General features: G+C 44.6%; 1 protein-coding gene and 1 long non-coding RNA gene across 5 annotated transcripts in view; one reads left to right on the top strand and one right to left on the bottom strand.

Moving 5' to 3' along the window:
* The window catches only part of LOC139752893 (uncharacterized), a 469040-nt gene that overhangs the window by 16006 nt on the left and 440555 nt on the right, over positions 1 to 12479 (top strand). For all 4 annotated transcript variants that reach the window (XM_071668924.1, XM_071668928.1, XM_071668923.1 and 1 more), the window contains exons 2-3: positions 8757 to 8921; positions 9271 to 9356. The gene's annotated coding sequence lies outside the window, so the exon portion shown is untranslated. The remainder of the gene's footprint in view (positions 1 to 8756; positions 8922 to 9270; positions 9357 to 12479) is intronic.
* On the bottom strand, positions 1542 to 7924 carry LOC139752895 (uncharacterized). Its single transcript, XR_011713613.1, has 4 exons — positions 7779 to 7924; positions 4370 to 4422; positions 3930 to 3946; positions 1542 to 2661 (listed from the first exon to the last, which is right to left on the bottom strand). It is a non-coding gene; the product is annotated as an uncharacterized lncRNA (long non-coding RNA).

Below are 12479 nucleotides of genomic sequence, written 5' to 3'. Positions count from 1 at the left end.
TGTCCTCCATGTTAATCCGCTGGTAATGAATTTGATACAGCAATGTTTCCTCTCGCCCTTCGTGCTGACGTCTTCCCACGAGTCATGTTCTTCGATCCGTCAGGTTACCGGGAGATATATATATATATATATATATATATATATATATATATATATATATATATATATATATATATAGAGAGAGAGAGAGAGAGAGAGAGAGAGAGAGAGAATGAGTTTCTTTGCAGGTGGTTATGAGGTTGTCTCACTAGACCCACGCCTTCAGTTGTGAGTTGTCTCACTAGACCCACGCCTTCAGTTGTGGGTTGTGACTACTCATTGTATATACACAACTTTCTGTCCTTTTCACAACCGGTGATACACGCTCGCTTTTCTTTTTTCATTTTTATGCTTTTTCGTAAACGAAAACTCGTCTTTCGTAAACCGAGACTTTCCTTCGTAAACTGAAGACCAGATCATTCGTAGACCAAGACCCGTCCGTCTCTCGTAGACCAAGACCCGTCTCTGTTACCGTTTTTGAATTCCTTTGCATTCCTGGGTGTTCCTTTAGGACTTATCTTTCGTAAGATTCGACCCATCTTTCGTAAAACAGAACCCATCTTCTGTAAAACAGAACCCATCTTCTGTAAAACACGACCCATCTTCTGTAAAACACGACCCGTCTTCCATAAAGCACAACCCATCTTCTGTAAACATCTTCCGTAAAACACGACCCATCTTCCGTAAAACACAACCCATCTTCCGTAAACATCTTCCGTAAAACACGACCTATCGTCCGTAAAACACGACCCATCTTCCGTAAAACACGACCCATCTTCCGTAAAACACGACCCATCTTCCGTAAAACCCGAGCTCCTCCTCCGTCACCAGATACTACAGTGACCAGTAAGTAACAGTGTGACGTTGATTATACCGAGTTCAAAAAGAATTTTCCTATTCGCGTGTCAAGTTGACACAGGCTGCTATAGATAGCACGAAGCAGATAGTGTGTGCAAGGCCCAACCAGATCTCATAGCTTAGACCACACATAACATGCGTGAGCAGTCCTTTATGAGCAGTTTGAAAGCGAGATGTTCAAATACATGAAAAAAAAATATAAAAGTTGTCATGAAAATACAAATGGAAAACGTGTTGGAGACACTGTAAAGAAAACGTGTATGGGAACCGAATCATCATTTATAGTGAAGATCTTTTACCATCTCGGTGAGAATCAAAATATTTTTAAGGCATGATTACTTCCCTATTAGCGAGTCGAGCCACACAGCCGGATACGTAGGCAATCCTGACTTAGATGCCCTTCCGATGGAGACTCCATAAGGGGAGGGGGTCTGGTCTGTTGTCCATACCGCTTTGCTCAGAGGAGTAAAGTAGTGGCCATAACCTTCTGAAACGTCTTGTTGGACCCAGTGATGTGGGGAGAATGGATACAGACACTTATGACTGTTAAGGAATGTCTCGTGTTAGCCACAACAGGGAGATTAAGTCATTTAAAGGGGAGGGATATGATTTTTTTTCTTTTTAAAAGATAAAGAAATAGCAAATTTTTTTTCTTTTTTAAATCTTTTATTACACAATATTGACATGGTCATCTGGTACCTTGGGGGATGTTGTAACTTGTACCGTCGGCGGTGTTTAGTTCTACTCTGTAGCTCATCCTACCTGTCTTTCCGCGTGCTCTACCTGGGTCGTAGTGGTTTTTCTACTTTGCGTCTATGTCTTATGATCATGTCGCCGATGGTACTGCTTGTGTGTCGTGGCTTGGTGTCTGTCTGTATGCGGCTCAGTGTAGTGCCTGTAGCGTCCTGTGTTGGCAGCGTATTTTACGTGTGTGTGTGTGTGTGTGTGTGTGTGTGTGTCGTACTTGTTAAGGATGAAATTCAAGATTCGTATAGAGAGAGAGAGAGAGAGAGAGAGAGAGAGAGAGAGAGAGAGAGAGAGAGAGAGAGAGATGGGTGTTTTCTCTCAAGTCTTTGTGTCAGATGTGTTTTTAAGATGACAGTTTACACACACACATGGAAGGGGAGATGGAGAAGGAACCCTCACTGAGGCGCAGGGGGATTCCTTCTCCCTCCTCTTTGGTTCCTACTGTCGACTGGTGCACGAGTGGTCCTGGAGGTTTATCCAGGCACTCACTCGCCTCCCAGCCGCCGGTGTGACTCTCATAGCTACATAGTGATGAGGATGTGATGTTCATATATATATATATATATATATATATATATATATATATATATATATATATATATATATATATATGTACGTGGGTTTTGGCCAAGCTCACTTGTAGTGTTCCTTTCTGAGGGTGGTTCCTCATTGGCCCCCTTAGTGGACTTCGACTATTACTGGAACGTGTCATTCGGGAGTGTGTGGCAGGTGCTGTCGAGGCGAGGCGCCGTGCCGTTCTCCCCCTCTCTCTGGATGAGGAACCTGGAGGTCTTGGCGGGTTTACTTCTTGGCCACTTGGACTCCAGAGCCGGACGACGGCTTGGCCCCGGTGGGAGAGGGACGGAAGTAGAGCTCGCCAGAGGCGTCCACGTAGTAGTTCCCGTCGCCCAGGTTTCCGTGGTAGGCGTGGTACAGGAGCTCGTCGGACAGGTCGATCAGCCCGGTGTTCAGCGTCTGGCTCAGGGCTTTGACGCGTTCACCACGGGTCGCGCTCCTCTGTGAAAACACACACATACACCACACGCGTCAGACACTGGTAATTTGAGTACGTGGCACGATAGACTTGTTCAAGATTTCTCTCAAGTTAAGAAAAAAAAATATATTCAGTTAGTATTAAACATTGTATTTGTCCGGATAAGTTACTGTTGAAACATTGCAAAGAGAAATTTTCCTAAACCATATCATCACAAATGAATATAGCGTCAGTTTTGCCTCGCAATACGTCTGATACGAAGCCAATTAATTCAACCATCGCCACAGGGTATCTTCAGGTCCACAGGATGTAGCCACGGCTGGGAAATGACTATACAGTGTTACACTGCAGAAGAAACTTACAGATCCATCATGTCTTTGAATAATGATCCAAGCTGAACGTACCTGAGACGTGACAAGACCACCAACCTGCTGGGATAGGAGTCCAGGAATAACAAGACCTCATCAGGCAAGTGTCTGCCGCTCGGGTGTGATGACTCCAAAAAGATGCACTTGTAACAAGTTTACCGGAATAAGAAGAAAAACAGAAAAAGAATATAGGAACACAGATGAACATCCATCTATCCATTGATCTGAAGACTTACTGATTGGCAGACAGGAGAGAGAGAGAGAGAGAGAGAGAGAGAGAGAGAGAGAGAGAGAGAGAGAGAGAGAGAGAGAGAGACCCTGATAGTGGACTGACCTCACAAGTTACAGAAATGTGTATTGCGGTGTATATGACTGGAACTCTGTATCTGGTTACAGGAGGTTGCCAGACTCGTGATATGTCCTCAGACTCTTCCAAAAAAGAAAAAAAAAAAAAGTTCATTAGATTTGGTAAAGAACGAAAAAATAATCGCATACGACAGGTTTTTTTTTTTTTGAGGGGGGAGGGAGGTGTTGGAGGGGAGAGACGACTCGTAGGGGGAAGGGGTAGAGGGAGGGGATAAGACTGGTCGGGGGGGAGGGGGGGTAGGGGGGAGGAGGAGGAGGAGGAGGAGGAAAGAGATGATGACGTGGGAGTGGGATTCACCACAAGTGGTTCACACATGAGGGTGTGAGTAGCGACTGGTGCTTCGTGTGTGTGTGTGTGTGTCGTGTGTGTGTGTGTGTGTGTGTGTGTGTGTGTGTGTGTGTGTGTGTGTGTGTCTTTTTTATTACGTACAAACCTGAATGTTAGACGAGAAACGTCGTGGTGGGGCGTACCTGAGATCATTGACTTACGTTACAAACCTAATTTGGGGTGTCGTGGTGAGAGGCGTCTCTCTCCTGGTACCCCTCTCAATACTTACCGTAGATCCGGCAGCGTCTGTAGAAGGAACGTAGAAAACTGGTGTTAATATGAGGGGCGTTGCACATGTGTGGCCGACACGGTTGTGTAGTATATTCCATTATATTCATAAGCCTCAAGATATGACACGGAGTTGAGCAGCCAGTTCTCCTGCTTTGTGAGGTTTCGAACAGCATAAGAACCACTAGTGCTGCTTTGTGAAGCTTCGAGCAATTTAAGGAACCACTACTACTGCTTTGTGAAGCTTCGAGCAATTTAAGGAACCACTACTACTACTTTGTGAAGCTTCGAACCATTAAGGAACCACTACTACTACTTTGTGAAGCTTCGAGCAATTTAAGGAACCACTACTACTGCTTTGTGAAGCCTCGAACAATTAAGGGAACCACTGCTCCTGCTTTGTGAAGTTCCCTAAGCAACTCCAGCCAGGTAGATACTTACATGGTCGGACGTACTCCAGGGATACGTCATGGAAGCCTTCCGAGGACCTGTCGCTGATGGGAGGAGAAAAGAATGAGCGTCAGTATGGTAGAGCTCCGCCTCCCCTCCGCCTGTGAACACCAGTGAACATTGCAGAGCATAACAGTTTAGCGAAGACTTTGAATTTGACTTCTGGTGACGCTGTTCGTCTTTGTTTACATATGTCGTCTTTCTTTAGTCTTTTATCATTGCTCGTGCTATCTATCTATCTGTGTACCTATCTACACACACACACACACACACACACACATATATATATATATATATATATATATATATATATATATATATATATATATATATATATACCCTATTTATTGACTCCCGAGGGAAGCATAAACGACTCTTAGTCATATAATAGGAATCTAAAACGTTAGAATATTTTTCTTAAACGCTTGTAGACATTACGTGAAACTAAACTATCGTGAAACTAAGTTCATAAATCTTTGACACACACACACACACACACACACACACACACAATAATAGAAAATGAATCAAGACGATTTTCTTTCTTGTCTTTACTGCAACTTCATTTTCTGTGGCGATCGATCTTTTGAAAGAAAAAGTATTCCTCAACTTCCTAAGTTCTCAAACGTTTTGCTAAAGTACGCTAGATTATTCTAAAACAGCTGTTGATATGTAATCCTTAGAAAACGTGTTATAACCTGGAATGAGAAGGTGAAATATGGTTATCGTAATAGAGTTTGAGTTCAGCGGTAAAGAAATTTCGTGATAGATGATAACTGACATTTCGAATTAAATCGAATTGATTTAGAAATGCAACACCAATGATGGGTAGCATTATCTTGTAGAAGAGCGAGTAGCTAAGAATCACTTTAGGAGTACTTCCAACACGCGTTTATAATCACGTCTGTGAGCGTTTAAATTCAGAAGATTAATAATGAGTCGTTTTCTTTGCTGTGACCAGGAAAACGGGCAAGTCACATTGAAGCTACAGTACTGAACACCAAGTTAACTACGGTAGAGTGTCATTTGTTTGCGTCAGGTTAGGTCTGACCTGCGTGGAGTGATAAGAGCTGACCTGTCTTATTATTAAGACTGGTCAGGCGCCAACGAGGAAGGGGCGAGGCGTCGCGTAGGTCCACCGATAACAACAAACATAGACTTCAAAAGTGTATCGCTCCAGGTTCTCAACTTTATTTTTACTTTATAATATTAAGTACTGCCTAGTCAGTTACATGTTCATTACAGCCATTTCGTCTTTGACCCAATTTCTGCTTTGCTCTTACCACACCATTCTCTTAAGTTCCTGATGTTTTCCACTAATTATATGTAACTCCCAGAGTATCCAGTGGTCTTTTGATGTTTTTATTTTCTTTTGTGATATTATGTCATTCATGATGTATTGTTGGCTGTTTGGACAGTTTTGCATCAAGCATGGTAGAAAGATCTATTGTAGTTATAGCTACTTGATTATTTTCTTTAAATTTGTATCATAGAAAATGGTTTAAATGGTAAACTTTACTATATTTATACATAACGCAAATCTTGTAAACGTATGATACCTTCAGTAGTGGGTCCACTTTATTTACTTTGAGAAAAATACTTATGATTGTCCTCTTCTAAATACAGATATTTGTCTCTCACTATGCAAGACGAATTAAAGCATTTTGTTATTGTCTCTGAATTGTCGTTAGATTAGAAAAGCATGGAATAATAAATGCATATATTTGTTATTGAAAACATTTTTACATAATACACTGATGGTTAATCAGGTCTGTAGGTATACGTACATTGGTTTTCACGGACAGCATTTCAGAATTTGTGTATACTGACGACAGAGCATAATTGTCATTTCATTAAATCAGTTTATTTGTTATACTAGATCTTATTTGATCTTTATTCAAAAGATTGTTATATTATTTATCGTATGTAACCGGAGCGTTCATCTCCCGTACATGAACATTCTCTGGGTCGAGATTAGATGAACATTGTTTTATTTGTCAGAGGCCAAGAGCACCCAAAAGGAACATAGAAGATATGTCAAAATATTTTTTTCGTATATTTTTTTGGAGGAGTAACAAGGAATACAAAAGTAACCTGGTAATTATCGTTACTAGAATGTATCATCTTCGTAAAGACTAATCTGTTATAATCATTTGATCATTAATGGTAACGTAACACGTCACTGTAATAAATAAATGGCAACACCTGTATCACAATAATACATTAGCCTTGCCAAGCTTATCAACAGTACAGATGGCAGTAAAACTGATCTTCATAATTCACTTTTGAAATCTATCGGAACGTAATTACAGCTGATAATGAAAGGGTTTCCAATAGGGGAAAAGAATAATTTGATGGAAACCAAGTTCGGCCTCAGTACAGGCAAACATGTTTTTCTTAGACAGTGCCATCTGTTGTTTGAATACAACACTACAACCTTATCCAACCTTTATTTACACTTCACGAATATTAGGGCTTCTAACTCGTTAATTCAAAGTGAATTGTGTGGGACTACATTGGATACAGCCGAGTTATGAGAATCGCATGAGACTGAATTCAGTGTAAATCCCACAAAGCAAGCGTCTTTGTGTGTTCGAAAGCAACAAGATAAGCACTGCTGTTGTCGCCTGGATTCGTAGCATCGCCAGAGCTGTGGTAACACTGCATTGACAGACACACAATGGCCGGAAGACGAGAATTTATGACCTATTAGAAGAAGAAGAAGAAATTCTCGGACGTTGTTGGATTAAAATAGAATACGATCAGCGCTCCTGCTGTTCTATAAGGTTTGTGTCTGCCGACCCCCCCGGGCCGCAAGCGGCGACTATGAGAACCTGAATTCTCAGCCAAGGAGGCGACATGTCACCAGGGGCCTCCCCACCCGTCGACCCGTCGTCTGCATCGCTGTATTGTCGTCTTCCATCGAACATTCCCTCCTGACTTCCACATCCTCCACCACCGCACTTTCTTTTTTTTTTTTTTTTAACTTTCATAATGTTATGAGACTTCGAATGCGTTGATTGCTGTTTGATCATTGGTTCAGACTATGATTATTGTTATTCTACGACTTTTAGACAACGCCTAGCCTACATAGTCTTCTTCGTAGGCCTGGCTTTATTTATTTCTGCCTTGAGCTCTACGCTCCGAAGCCCTGACATTTCGCTGACACTCTCCTCAAAGTCCTCGCATCTAAGTACCTTCCCGAGGGCAAGAATCTTCGGAATATTTTCATAGATCATAAAAAGAAAAAGAAAGATATGATGCGAGCCAAATTATTATTCAACGTGCCCTATTTTTGTTTTTTTGTTTTTGTTTACTACATCAGACGATCAGAGAGAGAGAGAGAGAGAGAGAGAGAGAGAGAGAGAGAGAGAGAGAGAGAGAGAGAGAGAGAACTTACTAAATCCAGGCGAACTGTCCACCTCCGGGTGCCCGATTCCACTGGGGGTTGGCCGCGGGCTTGGCCGTCACCACCACCACCAGCACGGCAGCAAGAACAACCTGCAGGGGAGGAGAAGAAGAAGAGCCACATCAGCGCGTCACAAGCTACGGCCAAAATAACAACCCCCTCCCACTCCCCAACACAGCAGAACAAGTGCGTGGAACACACTAGTTTGTAACCATCGTAACCAAGTTATTACAAGGCCTTGTTGTAGGCAAAAAAGGGTGTAAACAAACCTTTACTTGATTTCTATTCCCCTTTTGAACACTTTCCAATAAAATTTCCCTGGCAGAATACCCATCACATACTGCATGGCGTTACTTACCGTTTTTTATCTTTATTTTTTTCCGTGCCGGCTGTTGAGCCGGAGGGAGAGGTGGGTAAGGAGAGGGGTATATCAGGTTTACTATCCTGTTTCTACTATTGTCCAAAACATATGGATTACCTCGTTATGCACCATTGTGTCCCCCTGTGATCTGTTTCTTCCCATGTACTCCTGTGTGCGTCTGGATAATTCAAGGAGAATAGTACGAGTAATCATGGAGAAAGAGAATGGGTTAGGTGATTACTGGGCTCCGTGTCTCTCCAGCCAAGGGGTCCTCACTGCTCCTGCTAGATCATTTAGAGGGAGAGGGAGGATGGGTCCATATGTACTCAGTTGTACAGCGAGGAGACCATAGAAGTTGCACCTTGAAGGTGAGGGAGGAAGGATATGAATTTGTCTCTTCTGGAGATAGGATGTTGGCGAAGGGTGTGCGCATGTGGCGGACCAGCCCCAGGAGAGAGAGAGAGAGAGAGAGAGAGAGAGAGAGAGAGAGAGAGAGAGAGAGAGAGAGAGAGAGAGAGAGTTTATCATGCGAAAGTAATCCGTCTCGAAAGTCAGAGAGCAGTTGAAGTTTTCTGTGTAATCAATGTTGTTTTTTTTCTCTTTGACAGACAGAGGTCTGGACACAGGAGGCGTGGCGGCCTTCCGCCCATCCGCCCACTGCAACATATCCTCATCGTGACACACACACACACACACACACACACACACACACACACACACATCTCCTGCCTTTGTCCACAAGATACAGGGGCCTAAGGAATGGATGACTCAAGGTTAGCACCTCGACTGAATAATTTTTTTTGTCTCGTTTGATCAATATAAGGTAGTTTGATCAATAACTATAAATTAGTCTGATCAGTAACTATAAGTTACCTTGATCATTAAGTCAATAAGTTAGTTTGATCAATAACTATAAGTTAATTTGATCAATAACTCTTATAACTTAGTGTGATCAATATAAGTTAGTTTGATCAGTAACTCTTTATAAGTTAGTGTGATCAATATAAGTTAGTTTGACCAGTAACTCCCATAAGTTAATTTGATCTATAACTCTGTAACTTAGATTAAAATTCTCTAAGTCTTGTGTCGCATTATCACCTCCCTCTGATCTACTATTTCTAGGCCAGAAACAAAAGAAGCCGGACTCTCCGGTCTTAGTAACCAACCGTACGAGAGGCTAGCAGATGACCATCCCGGGCCACCACAAGGTTAGTTCCTCAGCTCGCTAGGATGGTGTGGGTGGACACGCGTGCTAGACGCGCGCGCGCTACCCCTTGGCCTTGCATGGCGGGAAGACTTTTTTTTAAAGTTTTAGTCGCATTACTGACGACGGCTGAACGAGACGGGAGAAATCAATGCTACAGCTGTGATGAACGTAGAGAACAGTTTGTATATGTAGATCGTGTTCATCAATAACGTGATTGTAGGGGACAGTTTAGCAGCAACGACAACATTAATGGACGTGTAGGTTGTCATGGTCCAGAGAGAAAGTTTATACCGTGTTAGCTTCTCGATTGTGATTGTAAGATTCATGTCATGTGTGTTCCAACACCACAGCGAGACTGTTTATTTGTAAGAAATAGGATCCCTTCGGCAAACTGTGGCTTTCCATGTAGCGTCAGTGAAGCTGCCTTTATCGGAAAGACTTGGCAAAAATCATATCAAGCGACTGTATAAACATTAAGAAAGGGTATACACTCAGGAATGCCATTAGAATGGACACCACTCGGAGAAACACAGTTACAGCGTGCAATCCAAGTGGCTATAAGGTTCTCGACTTTGTATAATAGTTCTTTGGATCTGTGTGTTTTGGCGAGTCTTGTGTGTGGGCTGTGGGGGGCAAAAATGACATTTAATGAATCGTCTTGTATCATCATCCACCAGCGTCACTAGTTGTCCTTGAATTCCTCTCTTTGGCGAGTGTGACACGAACCTCCAGATGGTGGGCAGTAGCTCATGAAGTGAGAACCATGGGCTCGAACTGGTCTCATATACACTACGTCTTTCATTCTCCTCCTATTCTTCATGTTGTCGATAGTAGTTCTGCTGTTTTTTCTCTCTTTTTTTGTAATTGTCTTGTGTATTCTGTACACCTGCCACACCGCTCCCTGTCAAATTGTACACCTGCCACACCGCTCCCTGTCAAATTGTACACCTGCCACACCGCTCCCTGTCAAATTGTACACCTGCCACACCGCTCCCTGTCAAATTGTACACCTGCCACACCGCTCCCTGTCAAATTGTACACCTGCCACACCGCTCCCTGTCAAATTGTACACCTGCCACACCGCTCCCTGTCAAATTGTACACCTGCCACACCGCTCCCTGTCAAATTGTACACCTGCCACACCGCTCCCTGTCAAATTGTACACCTGCCACACCGCTCCCTGTCAAATTGTACACCTGCCACACCGCTCCCTGTCAAATTGTACACCTGCCACACCGCTCCCTGTCAAATTGTACACCTGCCACACCGCTCCCTGTCAAATTGTACACCTGCCACACCGCTCCCTGTCAAATTGTACACCTGCCACACCGCTCCCTGTCAAATTGTACACCTGCCACACCGCTCCCTGTCAAATTGTACACCTGCCACACCGCTCCCTGTCAAATTGTACACCTGCCACACCGCTCCCTGTCAAATTGTACACCTGCCACACCGCTCCCTGTCAAATTGTACACCTGCCACACCCGCTCCCTATCAAACTGTACACCTGCCACACCGCTCCCTGTCAAATTGTACACCTGCCACACCGCTCCCTGTCAAATTGTACACCTGCCACACCGCTCCCTGTCAAATTGTACACCTGCCACACCGCTCCCTGTCAAATTGTACACCTGCTACACCCGCTACTATCAATCTGTACACCCGCTACCTATCAAACTGTACACCTGCCACACCGCTCCCTGTCAAATTGTACACCTGCCACACCGCTCCCTGTCAAATTGTACACCTGCCACACCCGCTCCCTGTCAAATTGTACACCTGCCACACCGCTCCCTGTCAAATTGTACACCTGCCACACCGCTCCCTGTCAAATTGTACACCTGCCACACCGCTCCCTGTCAAATTGTACACCTGCCACACCGCTCCCTGTCAAATTGTACACCTGCCACACCGCTCCCTGTCAAATTGTACACCTGCCACACCGCTCCCTGTCAAATTGTACACCTGCCACACCGCTCCCTGTCAAATTGTACACCTGCCACACCGCTCCCTGTCAAATTGTACACCTGCCACACCGCTCCCTGTCAAATTGTACACCTGCCACACCGCTCCCTGTCAAATTGTACACCTGCCACACCGCTCCCTGTCAAATTGTACACCTGCCACACCGCTCCCTGTCAAATTGTACACCTGCCACACCGCTCCCTGTCAAATTGTACACCTGCCACACCGCTCCCTGTCAAATTGTACACCTGCCACACCGCTCCCTGTCAAATTGTACACCTGCCACACCGCTCCCTGTCAAATTGTACACCTGCCACACCGCTCCCTGTCAAATTGTACACCTGCCACACCGCTCCCTGTCAAATTGTACACCTGCCACACCGCTCCCTGTCAAATTGTACACCTGCCACACCGCTCCCTGTCAAATTGTACACCTGCCACACCGCTCCCTGTCAAATTGTACACCTGCCACACCGCTCCCTGTCAAATTGTACACCTGCCACACCGCTCCCTGTCAAATTGTACACCTGCCACACCGCTCCCTGTCAAATTGTACACCTGCCACACCGCTCCCTGTCAAATTGTACACCTGCCACACCGCTCCCTGTCAAATTGTACACCTGCCACACCGCTCCCTGTCAAATTGTACACCTGCCACACCGCTCCCTGTCAAATTGTACACCTGCTACACCCGCTACTATCAATCTGTACACCCGCTACCTATCAAACTGTACACCTGCCACACCGCTCCCTGTCAAATTGTACACCTGCTACACCCGCTACTATCAATCTGTACACCCGCTACCTATCAAACTGTACACCTGCCACACCGCTCCCTGTCAAATTGTACACCTGCCACACCGCTCCCTGTCAAATTGTACACCTGCCACACCGCTCCCTGTCAAATTGTACACCTGCCACACCCGCTCCCTATCAAACTGTACACCTGCCACACCGCTCCCTGTCAAATTGTACACCTGCCACACCGCTCCCTGTCAAATTGTACACCTGCCACACCGCTCCCTGTCAAATTGTACACCTGCCACACCGCTCCCTGTCAAATTGTACACCTGCCACACCGCTCCCTGTCAAATTGTACACCTGCCACACCGCTCCCTGTCAAATTGTACACCTGCCACACCGCTCCCTGTCAAATTGT

This window comes from Panulirus ornatus, chromosome 13, assembly GCF_036320965.1.
Source record: "Panulirus ornatus isolate Po-2019 chromosome 13, ASM3632096v1, whole genome shotgun sequence".
Classification (NCBI taxonomy): Eukaryota; Metazoa; Arthropoda; class Malacostraca; order Decapoda; family Palinuridae; genus Panulirus; species Panulirus ornatus.
Note: the sequence above shows the minus strand (reverse complement) of the source record. Positions and strands in the feature narration are given on the sequence as shown.